Below are 16,174 nucleotides of genomic sequence, written 5' to 3'. Positions count from 1 at the left end.
TCAGGTACTGAGTGTAAGTCCTGGTCTCAGAGGGAGGAGGAGGAGGAGGAGGAAATGCAGCACCTGTACTGTGCTGTAATTACAACTATATAAAGATATAAAGGTATGTACACACAGGCTCTGGCCCGGAGGGCTAGGCACTTGCACCATTTCCTACCCACTCTTCTTCTCCGGGATCCCACAGCAGTGAGCTGGATTCATCACCCAGTGCACTGTCCGGCACAGAAGGGACTTAACTGGTGTTGGAAGAACAGATATTCATTCTGTTAATGGTTCTGTGAAGTTTGGCAGTGCCACATAAAAACAAATCTGGATTCAAACTTGAACTTTGAATTCAACTCAGCCTCCCCTGAGACCTAACCAAAGCCTTCCTCCACATGCATACCTGTTCACACTGTCCATGGCTAACTCAGAGCCACCCGCCAGCTCTCTCCCCTGAAAATGTAAGAAAGCTTCCCTGTGCATTCATATGAGGGGTTTTAAAAGATCAAGCAACACAAGAGTGCCACAGGCAGGAAATTGTGGCATAGGCCTATAATCCTAATGTTTAAGAGAGTGAGACAGGAGGGGCAGCATTGGCTAAGTAGGGAAATCCTATCTTAAAACAAAAAAAAAGAGCAATTCTCAGTACCAGTACCACATATACAGAAAAAGCCAGAAGTGGTGGTGTGGTTCAAGTGGCAAAGCACTAGCTTTGAGCAGAAAGTGTCCACGGACGGTGCTCAGGCTCCGAGTTCAAGCCCCAGGACTGGCTAACAAAAAAAAAGCAGAAGAGATTTTTAGGGAAGCTATACACTGGGGCAGGTTTCCCACAGTCCAACTCAGGGAAAAGGGCAGAGCAAAGTACTTCTGTGGTTTAGTGGGAAGTGGAATTAGGATTAGAGGTACACACTAGCCACCCATTAGGAAGACATAGTACAGGGCATTGCTGACTTGAAAATGGGACAGATCATAAGACTTGTCAGTGCTCCAGTAGTCGCATTAAGAGACAAAAAAAAGGTAAAATGTATTTCATTGATGATGATGATGATGATGGTGATGATGATGGTAGTGAGAGTTGTGGTGCTTGAACTCAGGGCCTGGGGGCTGTCCCTGAGCTCTTTTGCTCAAGGCTTTAGCCATACCACCACTTCTAGTTTCCCGGTTGTTAATTGGACATGAGTCTCATGCATTTTCCTGCTCCAGCAGGCTTTGAACTGTGATCCTCAGATCTCAGTCTCTGGAATAGACAAGATTACGGATGTGAGCCACCAGCATCTGGCTATTTTTTTTAATTTTTTTTTTTTTTTTTTTTTTTGCCAGTCCTGGGCTTGAGCTCAGGGCCTGAGCACTGTCCTTGGACTTTCTCAAGGCTAGAGCTCTACCACTTGAGCCTCAGCACCACTTCCGGCTTTTTTCAATGTATGTGGTACCGAGGAATCGAACCCGGCTCTTCATGCATGCTAGGCAAGCACTTTAACCACTAGGCCAAACTCCCGGTCTTATTTTTTTATTTTTTGACTCAGAATCTCAGTAGCTAGCCCCAGCTGGCTTTAAACAAGTGTTCCTTCTGCCTCAGAGTGCTGGATGCTCAGATTACCAGTACATACCTCCATTCTGTACTTTAGTATATTTTTTTAAGTAAAATAAAACTCCGAAATATAGCCTTGTAAACATATAATTGGTGAAAATTATTTTTTATTAATTCTTTTTTCTTCTTAAGTTTTAAAATTTCAAGGCATTTTTATACTTATAGCATATCTCAAATATATATATATATATATATATATATTTTTTTTTTTTTTTTTTTTTTTTTGCCAGTCCTGGGCTTGGGCTCAGGGCCTGAGCACTGTCCTTGGACTTTCTCAAGGCTAGAGCTCTACCAGTTGAGCCTCAGCACCACTTCCGGCTTTTTTCTATGTATGTGGTACTGAGAAATCGAACCTGGGCCTTCGTGCCTGCTAGGCAAGCACTCTACCACTAGGCCAAACTCCCAGCCTCACCATTAGATTATTCTTTAAGAATTGAGACAACCTCTGTGCATCACTTTTTTAATAACAATTAAAAAAAAAGAATTGAGACAAATATCTACCAGCCAACATTCACAGAGAATCCTGAGAATCATCATTTTTTCCCCTCCAGGTTAGCTGCTGGCCAGATGTGAACAGCTGCTTTCTCTGGACCCCGGGATACATGTAAACTGCCCCAGGCCCAGCTTTCCTGGTGGGAGGTAAACAAGGTAAGCAGTCTGGCCCCACAGTGGTGGGGACAGGTTCCCTAGGCCCCCTATCCTTGTGTTGTAGTAGTGCTTCCAGTGTTTGCCAAGACTCTCCAGATCCTTTCCTGACTGGGTTTCGCTTTGCATTTGAACTAGGCTGATGGCCAAAAGCTCTTCTTGCTTAGGCAGTCCCTGCCAGCCATCTCTGGGCCTGAAATTTATTTTGAGCACTTAATGTAGGGAGTCTCACAAAATTAATTACATAAATTATTGCAGAGAGAAGAGATTTTTAAGGGAAGAATTTTGAGATGAGAAGAACAGAGAATACAAAGAAAATAATCTTTTAGGCATAAATTTACCAGAAGTTATTACTTCTTTATTTGCATTTCCTTTTCTTATCAAAGTAACACACAAACATATACACACAGTTACGCAATGAATGGTTTGTGCAGTTGCTATGAGACCAATAAGGGCCTGAGTGTGAGTTGCTCAGGCCTGCCTTCCCGCACGGAGGGCCATGGGAAGTACTGGGAAATTTCTCAAATGCTCCCAAGAATGTCGAGAGAGGGTTCTGAGTAATCACATTTCTTTGGACTTCTTGTGGGAAAATATAGTGCCAATTTCCTTTTAGAGACAACAGTCTTTGAAAGTTGTTTTGCCATAAGAGTTTTTGTTGTTGGTGAAGTCTGTGGAAGGCTCCGGAAAATGGGTAATCCTAGGGCAGGGGTAAAAATGTCTTGTCTGCTTGAAATGCTCTGTGAACTTGAATTTGTATTCTTCTGCTAGAGCTCAGCTCTGCTCTTCGTGCGATCAGCCTAAATGAATCTCTAATGTTCATATCACTAATTTGCTTTCCTTTGGCGCCCTCACACTGCTTCTAGGCATCTCAAAGGTAGGACCTCTGACATCAAATGTCCAGGCCCAAGTGAGCATCCTTCGCCAAATCCTTTCACATCCAAATCTCTCTCCATCCAAATCTCTCTCTCCAGTGTTACCTCCTCTCTGGGTGTCAGACTACTTCTGCTGAGCTGACCAGGAGGCAATTAGATTTCTGAAGAAGAAAACGGCAAAGGGAGAACAAAGGAAAGAAAATAAATAAGTGAACCCAAGCACAGGTGCGTAGTCCCCCTCTCTGTGGTTAGGAAGTAGCTACAGTGACAACTGGTGAAACCATGACCTAACTCCCTGAGCAATCAAGGAGGGAATTTCCAGCCTGGAGAACGGTGGGAGAGAGGGGAAGCCTGCCGTATGGATTTGCTCCCGGACACACTGCCAGGACAACCTGACCCTGGACAGCCCAACCCGACCGGGGGCAGCTTGACCGAGATGCACAAGTGACAGCTGGCTCTACGCAGCCTGCCTATGCTGCCATGTTTGGGCAGTTAACATCTGTCACCAAACCTTAAGAAAAAAAAAAAAGCCAGGCACCGGTGGCTCATGCCTGCAATCCTAGTGGTAGAATGCTAGGCTTGAGCTGAATTGCTCAGGGACAGTAACCAGGCCCTGAGTTCAAGCCCCAGGACTGATCAACAAAACAAAACAAAACTTAGAAGTGGAGGTGTGGCTTACGCACTAGAACTCTAGCCTTGAGCCAGAAGACCAAGAGAGAGCTCAAGGGCCTGAGTTCAAGCCCAGTATGAACACTCAAACACACACACACAGAGGAAGGGTGAGACCCGGCATCTGTGAACCTCTTCGTTATAGTCAACCTCCATTAGCTAACTCCACGTAGGTCCAGGTAGCCTCTGGGGAGCCCACAGCATCCGTCAGCCCCGTGAGGAGCAAGGCCACAGGGAAGACCAACATCAAAAACTGGGAGTTTAAGGGTGTCCTGCAGATGTCCCTTTGCTTTTTCCATTGTTCATACAGTCATCTCCCAGACATCTCTGGAAACTACTTGAGGCTACGGATATAGAACTTACTCCTCGCCCTGGTTCCAGGTGAACGGTAGAAGAGGCCCTGCAATGGCCAGTTTTCCTCCTTTAGGAGGAAAGCCTTGGCTTTGACATGTGCCGAGGGGCATGGTTTGAGTGCATGCAGGAGGCCCTGAGTTCAAACCTCAGTACTGCCAAACAGAAAAAAAGAGAAAAGCGGAGACAGACAAGGGAAAATGCTGATAAAGCAGTTTCTCCCCTTTGCGAATGAGCTTTGGCATGCACTTGTGTGAGTCACAGCCTCAGTGACACACAGCATGTGACTTCCAATTGCCCAGAAGTATGACTGACACTTACCGAGGCCTCCCCACCCCCAAGGGGCTCTGTTAACCCAGAACAAGGAAGGCAAAGCTTAGCTTTCTTTTTCTGTAAAAGCTCAGTCACCTACTGAGTTTCAAGGTCCTGTCCATACATGGTACTCTCTCCATACATGGAACATGCCTGAAGGCCGTCTCAGGTGGATCCTGAGTGGCTGATGTTCTAATTACCTCAGCCAAGCACCTTTTTCTAGGAGGAGCGAGTTCCCCTGGTGCATCTCCTGAAGGAGGAGGGTGGTAACATCAGATCTAGCTCCAACACCTTCCTTCTTGACCCTGGAGGAGCCTGGCTGCCTCTGACAGAAAGTCAGTCTTAGCCATGGTTGTCCCCCACCAGGCTGCTTCTGCCTCCTGATATATGCCCCGGGTCCTGTGTGACCCACAGTGAACCTGTTCCTGGAACAAAGGAGAAATAGGGGAAGGCAAGCTGGGCGCGGTGGTTCTCTAATCTTAGCTACTCCGGAGGCTAAGATCTGAAGATCAAGGTTCAAAGCCAGCCTGGACACTAAAGGACCTGAGACGCTTATCTCCAGTTAACCTCTAGAAAATGGGAAGTGGGGTTTGGCTTAAGGGTAGGGTGGTAGCCTTGAGCTGAAGAGCTCAGGGACAGTGCCCAGGCCAAGTTCAAGCCCCATGACCAACCCCCCCCCCCACACATACACACAAAAAAAAGAAAGAAAGAAAGAAAGAAATGGGGAAAGGCAGCCGGCAGCCACTCCTGCATCCATGGAGCCAGCTGGCTGGTGGCTTGTCGGTATCAGGCTGAGGCCTGAGTCATGGCACTGTCATAGCTCTCCATGGAGGACTGACCCACAGAGGAAATTATGCAGCATTCTAGCCCATAGCAGAGGCAGGGGCTTTTCCAAGAGCATCAATTGGGAAGGCTGACATAATCTCCCCCACACTGGAATCGTAAGGACTGGGGACCCCCACTGACTTAAGGAGAAAGGGCCCTGTGGCTTTGCCCCAACCCATCTGTGAAGAGCTGCTTACGAAATGAGCCTTGACACGCACAGTTCCTCCAACTGCAGCCCCCAGTCGATACACAGCCATGTGCTCCAGACCTCCACCAGGCCTAGAAGCTCACTGAGGTACACCAGTCAGGTAGCTATGTGATTCTGGGCTCAGTGATACACACCTGTAGTCTCAAGTACCTGGAGATGCAGGCAACAGGCTGACTTGAGTCCAGAAGTTTGGTACCAGCCTGGATACTGCAGTGAGACCCCATATCTACAAAGGTAAAATTTGAAAAATTAAACACTATCCTTTAGATTTTTTTAATCTAAAACAGGCTTTGATGGCTCTCCGCACCTGTGATCCTAGCTTCTCAGAAGAATAAGATCCAAGGGTCACAATTCAAAGCCAGACCAGGAAGGAAAGTTTGTGAGATTCTTATTTCCAATTAACCAACAAAAAAAGCCAGAAGTTAAGCTGTGGTTCAAGTAGTAGAGTGCCAACTTTGAAGGGAAATGGCTAAGGGACAGTGCCCAGACCCTGAGTTCAAGCTGTAGTATAGGCATGCATATACATACTTGCCCATGGGCACACACACATCTATACAAAAAGTCTGCCAGGAAACTGATATAATGATGCTCATCCAAGTTCCTCCTTCTCAGCCTATATGGATACAAAATCCAGGCAGGCACACACCCCCGGGGTCAACCTGCAGTTTTCCCATTCCCTCTCCCTAATTGTAGTCCTCTGTCCTTCATGCACATGTGTGGTGGGAGGAGACAGCTCCACCACCAGAAAGCAATGCATAACTCACTTGGCAGCCTAACTTGAAACACCCTATTCAGAGGGCAGGCACCCAGAGGAAAGGCACACTGAAAGACTGCAACACAGTTGGGTGCTGAGCGCAATAACATTCACCCTGCAAGTGCCCTGTGCCTGCCTATGCCAGGTTGTACAATGCCAGCTGTCCTTGAAGTCCCCCCCCCCATAATTTACATGCCTGTTTCTAGTCACTCGAAGAGTTCCTTTTCGCAGGGATCTTCTCCAGCTGGGGTGGGGGACAGGAAGAGCTCTATTTTTATCTCCCCATCAGAGAGTGCTCTGCTCTCAGGGTCTCCTATCTGCTCTCACTTTCTCCCACATCTAGCTTCAAGGTTAAACTATGGCTGGAGACAGGGCTGGCTGGGCAGGATGGGGTGGGACCCATCACTAGGATGGGACGCCTTACTCTCTGTCCTCTTGTCACTCTCAGCAGTTCAAGCATTTGCTGAATTTGCTGAAGCAAGTCTGGCATTGGAGCACAGACCAAGATTCCAAATAGCTCAGGAGTAACATGGGTCCCTGCACACTTCAAGGGGATTTATGTTAAGCCATCTACTCCCAACTCAGCAGTACTTAATATAATTTGAAATCAGGGTGTAGTTGGGGGAGCCGGTTAAGGGCTTGTATTATGACAAGAGCTGTGGCTCAAGTGGTAGAGCACCAGCTTTGAGTGGAAAAAGCCAAATGAGAGTGAGAAGCCCTGAGTTTAAGCCCCAGTACTGGCACAAAACCAATCAAACATGTCCAAGATCATGCAGCTAGGAAATAGCCCCGAAATGTAACTTTTCCTCAAGTCCTATTAAACTTAACTTCTGGCAGAAAATGAGATTGGTCCCTAAACTAGTATTTCAGTATCTTCAAATATCTTTCTTTTCTTTTTATTTTTTTCCTATGTTTATAGTACTGAGGAATTGAACCTGGATCTTCGTGCATGCTAGGCAAGCACTCTACCACTACCCAACTCCCAGCCTTCTTTCTTCATTCTTTTACTTACAAGGAAAGTACCTTTTTTTTTGATAGGTACAGTTGTGGCTGATTTATTTGGTTTTGTAAAAGTAAAATTCCTTCTGCCTATACTTAGGAGGCTGAGATCTAAGGATTGAGGTTTGAAGCCAGACTGTGCAGGAAAGTCTGTGAGAGTCTTATCACCCATTAAACACCCAAAAAAGCCAGAAGTGGAGCTGTGGCTAAGGTAGTAGGATGCTAGCCTTGAACACAAAAATGTAGAGACAATGCCTGGACCCTTAAGTTCAAGCCCTGAGACTGGCATGCGTGAGCGTGCACATGCACACACACACACACACCCCTTGTAATATTTTGTTGTTGGAGTAAGGTGCTAGTGGCTCAGGCCTGTAATCATAGGTACTCAGGACACAGGTAATCCTGGCAATTCAGGAGACTGAGATCAGAGGATCTCTGTTCAAAGATAGCCCCAGCAGATAACTCCTCAAGACTCTAATCTCCAATTAACCGGCAAAAAGCTGGAAGTAGGGGCAGAGCTCACATGGTAGAGTGCCAGTTGTGAACAAGGAAGCTGAGCAAGAGTGTAAAGCTCTGAGTTCAAGAAGTACCGAGTGGCCTGAAGAAGAGTCAGTGACAATTGCTGAAGTGTCAGAGTGAAATGTGAGTTTCAGACCCTCCCCCAGAACCCACAGGAGAGGCTTTCCTGGACAACAGGCAGGACAGCCAGCTCAGACCCTAAGAGAAAGCAGCCGCCCTGCAAGAATAGGTCCCACCAGGCAGAACCAGCCAGAGATGGCAGGGTATTTGAGGTGATAATTTTTGGCTCTTAGAACATTAAGACACAAGTATTTGTTTGTTTATTTACTTATTTATTTATTGGCAGTCCTGGGGCTTGAACTCTGGGCTTGGGTGATGTTCTTGAGCTCCTCAGCTCAAGGCTACCACCCTACCCCTAGAGCCACAGCCCCACTTTCCCTTTTCTAGTGGTTGACTGGAGATAAGAGTCACAGTCTTTAGAGTCTTCAGTGTCTTTAGATCCTTAGATCTTAGCCTTCTGAGTAGTTTAGGATTACAGGCGCCTGAAGGGACTCAAGTATTTTTATAAGTTATCTTTAAACAGCAAAGACAAAGCACTCCAACAATGGCCAGCTGTTGCGTACATTATCCCTGAAGCTGCCCTGTGGGATGGCCGAAGGGGTGGTGGTTGGGCATAGTTTCAGGGGAAGCCCAAAGCAGATGGGCAGAGGAGGGAGAATGAGGTCAGAGCTCACCCTCCACGTCAGGAGAGGCTTCCAAGGGCGGCAGCAGGTCCCCCGAGGGCGGCACCCACTTCTCTGTGTTGTCGCCGGGTTAAGGTTCTTGCCACCGTCTTCCCCAGCAAGGCGGGAGGGTCGGAGCACAATGTGTGCGCCAGGTAAACCTGCTGGCTTCATCACACCCTGGCACTGCCCTTGAAAAACAGTTCCTTTTAGTGTGTGTGTTGGGGGGCGGGGGCAGAAGTACCGGGGCTTGGATTTAGGGTAAAACCCTGAGTTGTGCTCTTCTTAACTTGTCAGCTCAAGACTGGCCCTCTCCCACTTAAGCCAGGCTTCTGGTCCGGGTCCCTTGGGCTTGCCATTTCCCCAGGGAGCGTCCACACGGCGGCATAGCCCCGCCTTCCCCCGCCAGACCCACCAATGGGACGGCAGAAAGCGCCCCGGAAGCCACGCCCGTCCCCGTAGGAGACCCGCCAGGCGGGAGGTGGAGCGCTCTAGCTCTTTTTGGCCTGGGCGAGAAGCGGGTACTGACCACTGACCGTTGGGCAGCTTTCAGAGAAACGGAAAATGCTCTCCGGCTGGTCATTCCAGGTCCAGAGCGCATCCTGTTAGCGCAAAGGGAGTCAGGAGAATCCTGGCCCGGCCTCTTCTCCAGGTGTGCACACACACCCGGGGAAGGCCTGGCACGCACAGTGACTGTGGTTGGACTTTGCCATTTGGAGGGAAGGTTGGAGATTGCCAACGAAGTCACCAAGAGCTAGAACTTGCCCTTGAGGTAGTGTGGCAACCTCTGGTCTAACTCCACTCCTGTGAACTGTTTCTAAGCAGCTTTTCTAACCAAAGGCCTGGGAGCCTCAGGGCCTATAGACTTAAACCGTGTGTTGTTCAGAAGCTGGGGAATCATGACCTCTGGAATATTATGAAACAAATGCTGCCTTCCTCCGGAAGCCCTCCCTGATAACCCTCTGGAAGCAATTGTTTCCCTTCCTGAACTCCTGCCTCTCAGGATCTTCCAAAGTAGACTCTGGATGTGAGTGTTCATTGTATCCATCCACATTTTCCTGAAATGGCAGTGCTCCTTCTTGTGCAATATACCGATTCCTAAGTGAGTTTTCCCCAGGCCCACCCTGGGGACTGAGTGTTAAAGGTGAGGATACAGAAGCCACAGAAACCCAAGGACTTGTGAGCAAAGACCATATTGAGGTGTACCTGTGGGCCGGAACCAGGTATTCTGCAGCCCAGGTAGGGAAGGAAGGGTGCTAGTGCTGCATTGCAGGGGTATCTGGGATTGTTTTATAAAGCCAGTGACTGTTGGTTGATCATGTCCATGATCTGTTAGTCAGGAGGCTAAGATCCAGTGGATCTTAGTTCTAAGCTAGTTTGTGCAGACATGAAGGACTACAGTTTGAGGGCAGCCTGGGCAGAAAACTGCAAGATTCTAATCTCCAAAATAACCAGTAAAAAGCTTAGCTGGAGGCATGGCTCGAGCAGTAGAGCATCAGTCAAGCAAGCAAACTGAGTGAGATTACAAGGCCCTGAGTTCAAGCCCTTGTACCAGACAGAAGAAATAGATTAAAATAAACACTTCATGTTTTCACCTCCTACAGCTAACATTATAACCTTATGGCAAATGTTCACGGTGGTATTATTCAGCAGGTCTTTTTGCAAAAAGAGTCGAGGTGATGCTGGGAGAAACTCAGGGCCTCACACATGCTGTGGCACAAGCATTTGAATTAGTTCTTTCAGTGACAGATAAGACTACCACAATTGTTTTTCCATCTGAAGATAAGTACACTGAGGCACAACCAAGCCAAGAGCTGCACACAACGGGGTTGGCAGGGCTTGAGGTCAGGAGGTTACTATTAACCCCTGTGCTATACTGCCTTCCCTGGAGTAAATGCACGGTGGACCCATCCATGTTTCCAAGACCCAGGATTGTTATCTTTGTCATTCACAAGAAGTGCTCCCAGCAGTTCCAGAAGGGTGGTCAATGAGAAGCCTGCCCAGTAGCCAGTGAGTGTATGCAGACTAGCTCCACTCCTGTCTCTGGATGCTGAAGGGTAGATCTGGGAATCCTCTCCAGAGAGCTGGATTTCTCAAAGGATTTTAAAACAATGGGCTGGAAGGTAGGTCAAGGTGTAGGACTTGCTGAGAGTAGGTGGCTCATGCTTATGATACAAGTTGCTTAGGAGGCTGAGTTCTTTTTTTTTTAACATTGAATTCATCCTTTCCATAATCATGGATTAGGATTTTTTTCATATATTTTTATTGTAATTAATAGAAGGGTTACATTATATTCACCAGATAGAAGGTGCATTACTTCACATATATTGATACCCTTTCTCATTTCTTGGTCCCCATTTCCCTCCCCCCCACCTCCACCCCTCATCTTGTTTTCCCTCCTTCCCTATCCAATTTCAAATAACCAAATACAAATATATCCAATATATCAGATAACAAAGTGAGATACTGTAACAATATGAGATACCCAAGGGACAGCAAAAGAGATGAGAGATAACATAGTACATTAAGGACAATAATCATTCATTATATGGCTTATGTTTCTATATCCTAGAGGTCCTTTCATTTAGCATCATACTGTATGGCCTATGTATCTAGGTTTTGCTCTATTGCAAATCTCTACTGAGTTCTAAGTATAGGGATTTGAAGTCAGCCAGGGCAGGAAAGTCCATGAGACTCTTATCTCCAGTAAACCACTCAGAAAAAGCTGGAAGTGACTCAAGTGGTAGAGCACTAGCCTTGAACACAAAGAGGCTTGGGGACAGCTCCCAGGCCCAGAGTTCAAGCCCCACGACAGACAGACAGACAGACAGACAGACAGACAGACAGACAGACAGACACAACACACACACACACACACACACACACACACACACACACACACACACACACACAAAGGTCCTGACTCCCAAGCTCAATGCTTAGGAAGCCCCTGGCTCCTGTCCCAAAGTTTCTAGCTTGTCAGCAGCAGCACTCACTTTTTAGGGAATGGTTGGGTCTGGGACAGGGGCCTGAGAATACGTGATTGTGCCTGAGGCAGTGGCCAGAGTGTTCTGGAACACCAGGAAATCTGACCCTGAATCCACCTCAGGAAGTAGAATTGGCCAATGCTCACTGCAGCGTTGGCTAGGACTCAAGATCACAGCCAAACCTTCCAGCACAACATGAACAGCAAGTTCCTAGTAAAAACTAGGAACTTTTATTTGTTTTTCGTTTTCCTCCTTTACTATCTATATACAAGTGCATGCACATGAACTGCAGTCCTGAAACCGAGAGAATAGAAATAGAATATAATGTTCTGTTTGGTCTGTTTTGAGACAGAGTCTTGCTATGCATCAAGGCTGACCTCAAAGTCACAATCTGAACTCTTTCTGCTTTCTGAGTGTTGGGATTATAGAGTGAGCCAGCTTGCCTGGCTAAGTTGTATTTGTTTTTCCCCCAAGCCAAACTGTAATCAGCTTTACTAAAGGCACTCTTCATGAACAATCCTGGCAGAACATGGGGAGGAGCTCTTTTTTTTTCTTTCTTTCTTTCTCCCCCCCCCCTCTTTCTTTCTTTCTTTTGCCAGTCCTGGGCTTGAGCTCAGGGCCTGAGCACTGTCCTTGGACTTTCTCAAGGCTAGAGCTCTACCACTTGAGCCTCAGCACCACTTCTGGCTTTTTTCTATGTATATGGTACCAACGAATTGAACCGGGGTCTTCATGTATGCTAGGCAAGCATTCTACCACGAGGCCAAACTCCCTGTCCCCTTTTTCTTTCTTAACAGTATATACCAACTTTCAAACCTCCCTTCTTAGATGAACTATCAAAATCAGAAAGCCACTATAAAACCCAATGACGTCTTCCTTTGAAGCTTGCACAGGGGAAGTTTAGAGCAAGGGTTGCCATTTCAAATTAAACATGATGTTTAAAAACTTTTCACTTAGCCAACCCTGACTTTCAGGAAATGAAAATGGCAGAATTATCAATCTGAAAAATTCATGATTTAGAAGAGGAAACCACTGCTCTTTCAAGAAGCACCATCTCTACTGTGCTGTCACTGTGAAGTCCAAATTGCCTGGCACATTGGAAAAACCAATTGGTGGTGGGGGTACAGTTGGGGTGGAGGCAGGGTGTCCCAACTGGCCTCTGGTTTTAAGGGAGTTAAGTCTATGCTGATGATGGAGAAGGAGGAAGACAAAAGTTATTTTGAGCTTTCCTACATCACAGGGTGCTTGTGCCAGGGTAGCTTGTGCCAGGGTAGCTTTTGTCAGCATGAGGGAATTCCTCCTCCTGGGAGCCAACAAGAAGCCTCTCAAAACTAGCAGGGAGCTGGTGCAGTGGCTCACACCTGTAATCCTAGCTACTCAGGAGGCTGAGGTCTGAGGATTGTGGTTCAGAACCAGCCAGGTACTAAAGTCTATGAGACTTGTATCACTAATTAACCACTAGAAAATGGGAAGTGGTGTTGTGGCTCAAGGGGTAGGGTGGTAGCTTTGAGCTGAAGAGCTCAGGGACAATGCCCAGGCCCAGAGTTCAAGCCCTTCAACTGACAAAAAGAAAACTAGCAAGAAGGGGCTGGGAGTTTGGCCTAGTGGTAGAGTGCTTGCCTAGCATGCACGAAAACCTGGGTTCAGTTCCTCAGTACCACATACATAGAAAATGCCAGATGTGGCAGAGCGCTGACCTTGAGCAAAAAGTGTCCAAGGCCAGTGCCCAAACCCTGAGTTCAAGCACCAGGACTCGCAAACAAACAATGAAAAACCTAGCAGAGAAAGATGTTCTCCCCATATTTGTCCAGCTTTGGGGACATTCTACTAGTGGCTGGCGCTCCATTCTCCAACAAGGATTCTGTGTGCTGTCAACATAGCTTAAAAAAAAAAGTAAGACAAACTTCCACATTGTTATGAAACTTGATAAGAAGTATTTCAAACTGCAGTTATCAGACGTACACAGTGGTCAAAAATGCACACACTTCACTTGGCATCCCCAGCACCTTAAGCTTTCTGTGCCCGGTCTGTTTTAGCATCGCCATTGTCTGCCGGGTTATTCCCGGCCTTGCCAGCATCAGCTTTCTCCTTCTTCCCTTTGCTACCTTCTCTCTCTTCTTTGCAGGGCCTTTTTTTAGACTTGGGCTCTGGCTTTGAGGATTGGGTTTAGCAGACAAGCTGGTGGATCTTCTCTGTGGCACGACCTTCCCCCTTGCTTTCTCTTCTTTAGCATCACCTTCAGCCTTTCTCTTGGGTATGGTGGCAGGGGATGGGACAGAGGTGTTGGGTGAGGATGCAGTGCCATGCAGCTTTGGTGTTTTGGGGAAGGGGGGTCATTCTAGCCTATTCTTCAGACTGTCCCTGGCTAAGTTTTATGTCCTTTGTAGTGTCTTGCTTTGCCAAGATAATTTGTTTGCTTATTTGTAGTACTGGGGTTTGAACTCAGGGTCTTATGCTTGTTAGTCAGACAGTCTCCCATTTGACCCATGACTACAGTCCTTTTTGCTTGCTTTCTTTTTCTTTTTTTGAATAGAGTCTACTTTCGCCTCAATTGTGATTTTTCTATTTATGCTTCCCTGTTGTTGAACACACCCTCATTTTATTAACAGAGATTGAGACAAACTTTATGCCTAAGCTAGCCTCAAAACTGAAAACCTCCCTGTTTCAGACTTGTAGTAGGATTACAGACATGAGGCACTGGTGACCTGGCTGTAAGTTGGTTTATTTTGCCTATTCATGGGCTTGAACTTAAGACCTTGTGCTATTGCTTTGGTTGCTTGCTCATTCCAACACTCTACCACTGGAGCCATACTCCAGCCCAGTTTTTGTTGGTCAACTGCACATGGAACCTTGAGGACTTTTCTGCCTACACTGGCTTCAAACTGAGACCCTCCAATCTCAACCTCCTGAATAGCTAGGGTTACGGAAGTGAGCCACCAGCACCCAGCAAGTGGTTGCCTGGGACAAAAACCATGTCTTATATCACCTAGTTATGCTTTTTCCTCACTGGAATGGGGCATGCTCCATTGTGGATTCAGATTTCGCTCTCTTTCTTCTTCTCTTCTTCTTCTTCTTCTTCTTCTTCTTCTTCTTCTTCTTCTTCTTCTTCTTCTTCTTCTTCTTCTTTCTTCTTTCTTCTTCTTTCTTCTTTCTTCTTCTTTCTTCTTTTGCCAGTCCTGGGGCCTGAACTCAGGGCCTGGGCACTGTCCTTGGGCTTTCTCAAGGCTAGAGCTCTACCACTTCCGGCTTTTTCCATGTGGTACCAAGGAATCAAACCTGTGTCTTTGTGCATGCTAGGCAAGCAAGCACTCTACCACTAAGCCAAACTCCTGGCCCTGTGGATTCATGTTTCTGAGAACAACTTTCTTTTTTTTTTTTTTTTTTTTGCCAGTCTTGAGGCTTGAACTCCAGGCCTGGGGCTCTGTTCCTGAGCTCTTCAACTCAAGGATAGTGCTCTACCCCTCGAGCCACAGTGTCACTTCTGGTTTTCTGGTGGTTAAGTGGAGATGAGTCTCAGGGACTTTCATACCTGGGCTGGTTTTGAACCACGATCCTCAGATCTCAGCCTCCTGAATAGCTGGGATTATAGGCGTGAGCCATCGGTGCCTGGTGCTGAAAATTGTGTTTCAAAACTAGTCTGTGAGACTATGTCTAGTTAACCAGCAAAAATTCAGAAGTGGTGGTGTGGCTTAAGTGGTAACGCACTACCCTTCAGTGAAAAAGCCAATGGAGATTGTGGGGCCCTGCATTCAAGACCCCGTACCGGTATATGCATGTGACACATACACAGAGAGAAACAGGCTGACAATTCCATCAGTACTGAAGAAAGTTCAGCCTCTGATATTTAAAAAGTTGCATTTGCCTTATTGTTTTGGCATCCCTAGAGATGAATATTCAAATACTGTGAAATTTATAAAGTCTGACCAAAATGTTCAATGTGGTCATTTCAGGTAGCCCCGAACCGTAGTCAGAAACAAACAGATGCACCCTGGAAGCTCCTGGAAGGCGAGGCATGCCTCACTTCCCTTATTTAGCACCTTATGAAGTTTAGTAGTATGGATTTCAGGGGAGAGGATTAGTATTTAGGACTACATCTGTAAATCTCACACATTTGGTCAGTTTATCTTGTGCTTCTAAGATCAAAGACAGAATACAAATATGACAATTTAAAAGTCTTTAAAAACTTACCTTTAAGTACCTTTTCTTATATGCTATATTCAATATGTTTAAAATATAAGTGAAATGCTTAAGAGGAAGTTGATTTTGTTGGTGGTGTTTTCTTTCCAAGAAAGTGTCTTGCTGTATGGCCCAGGCTGATCCTCTTGCCTCATGCTATACCAGGTCTGGCTCAGAAAGTTAGTTTATTTATTTGTTTGTTTGTTTGCTTATTTATTTATTTATTTTGTGTTGGTACTGGGACATAAACTTAAGGACTTGGCTTTTTATTTCAAGGGTAACATTCTACCACTTGAACCATAGCTCCACTTCTGGCTTTTTGGTGGTTAATTGGAGATGAGAGTCTCACAGACTTTCCTGCCTGGGCTAGCTTTGAATTTTGATCTTGAGATCTAGGCTTCCTGAATAGTTAGGTATAGTTGTGAGTTATCAGTGCCCAGCTAGAAGTTATTCTTCCCCCACACACTCTCCCCAAGACATAAACAGGACAAAAGAAAACAAAAACAAAACAAACAACAAAAAACCTCTTTGTTTCCATTTCCTGGTGTTTGTTTCAATAAATATT

The 16,174-nt window shown here is 46.3% G+C and overlaps 1 long non-coding RNA gene and 1 pseudogene across 1 annotated transcript; both read right to left on the bottom strand.

Annotated features, from left to right (window-relative positions):
- Positions 1 to 2,592: 2,592 nt before the first annotated feature.
- On the bottom strand, positions 2,593 to 8,819 carry LOC150055196 (uncharacterized). The gene is made up of 3 exons (XR_016537686.1): positions 8,459 to 8,819; positions 5,587 to 5,678; positions 2,593 to 3,248 (listed from the first exon to the last, which is right to left on the bottom strand). It is a non-coding gene; the product is annotated as an uncharacterized LOC150055196 (long non-coding RNA).
- A 4,600-nt stretch (positions 8,820 to 13,419) lies between these two features.
- LOC150055195 (non-histone chromosomal protein HMG-17 pseudogene) lies at positions 13,420 to 15,447 on the bottom strand (annotated as a pseudogene).
- Between the last annotated feature and the right edge of the window lie 727 nt (positions 15,448 to 16,174).

This window comes from Megascapheus bottae, chromosome 14 (assembly GCF_031878675.1).
Source record: "Megascapheus bottae isolate mThoBot1 chromosome 14, mThoBot2.hap1, whole genome shotgun sequence".
NCBI lineage: Eukaryota > Metazoa > Chordata > Mammalia > Rodentia > Geomyidae > Megascapheus > Megascapheus bottae.
Note: the sequence above shows the minus strand (reverse complement) of the source record. Positions and strands in the feature narration are given on the sequence as shown.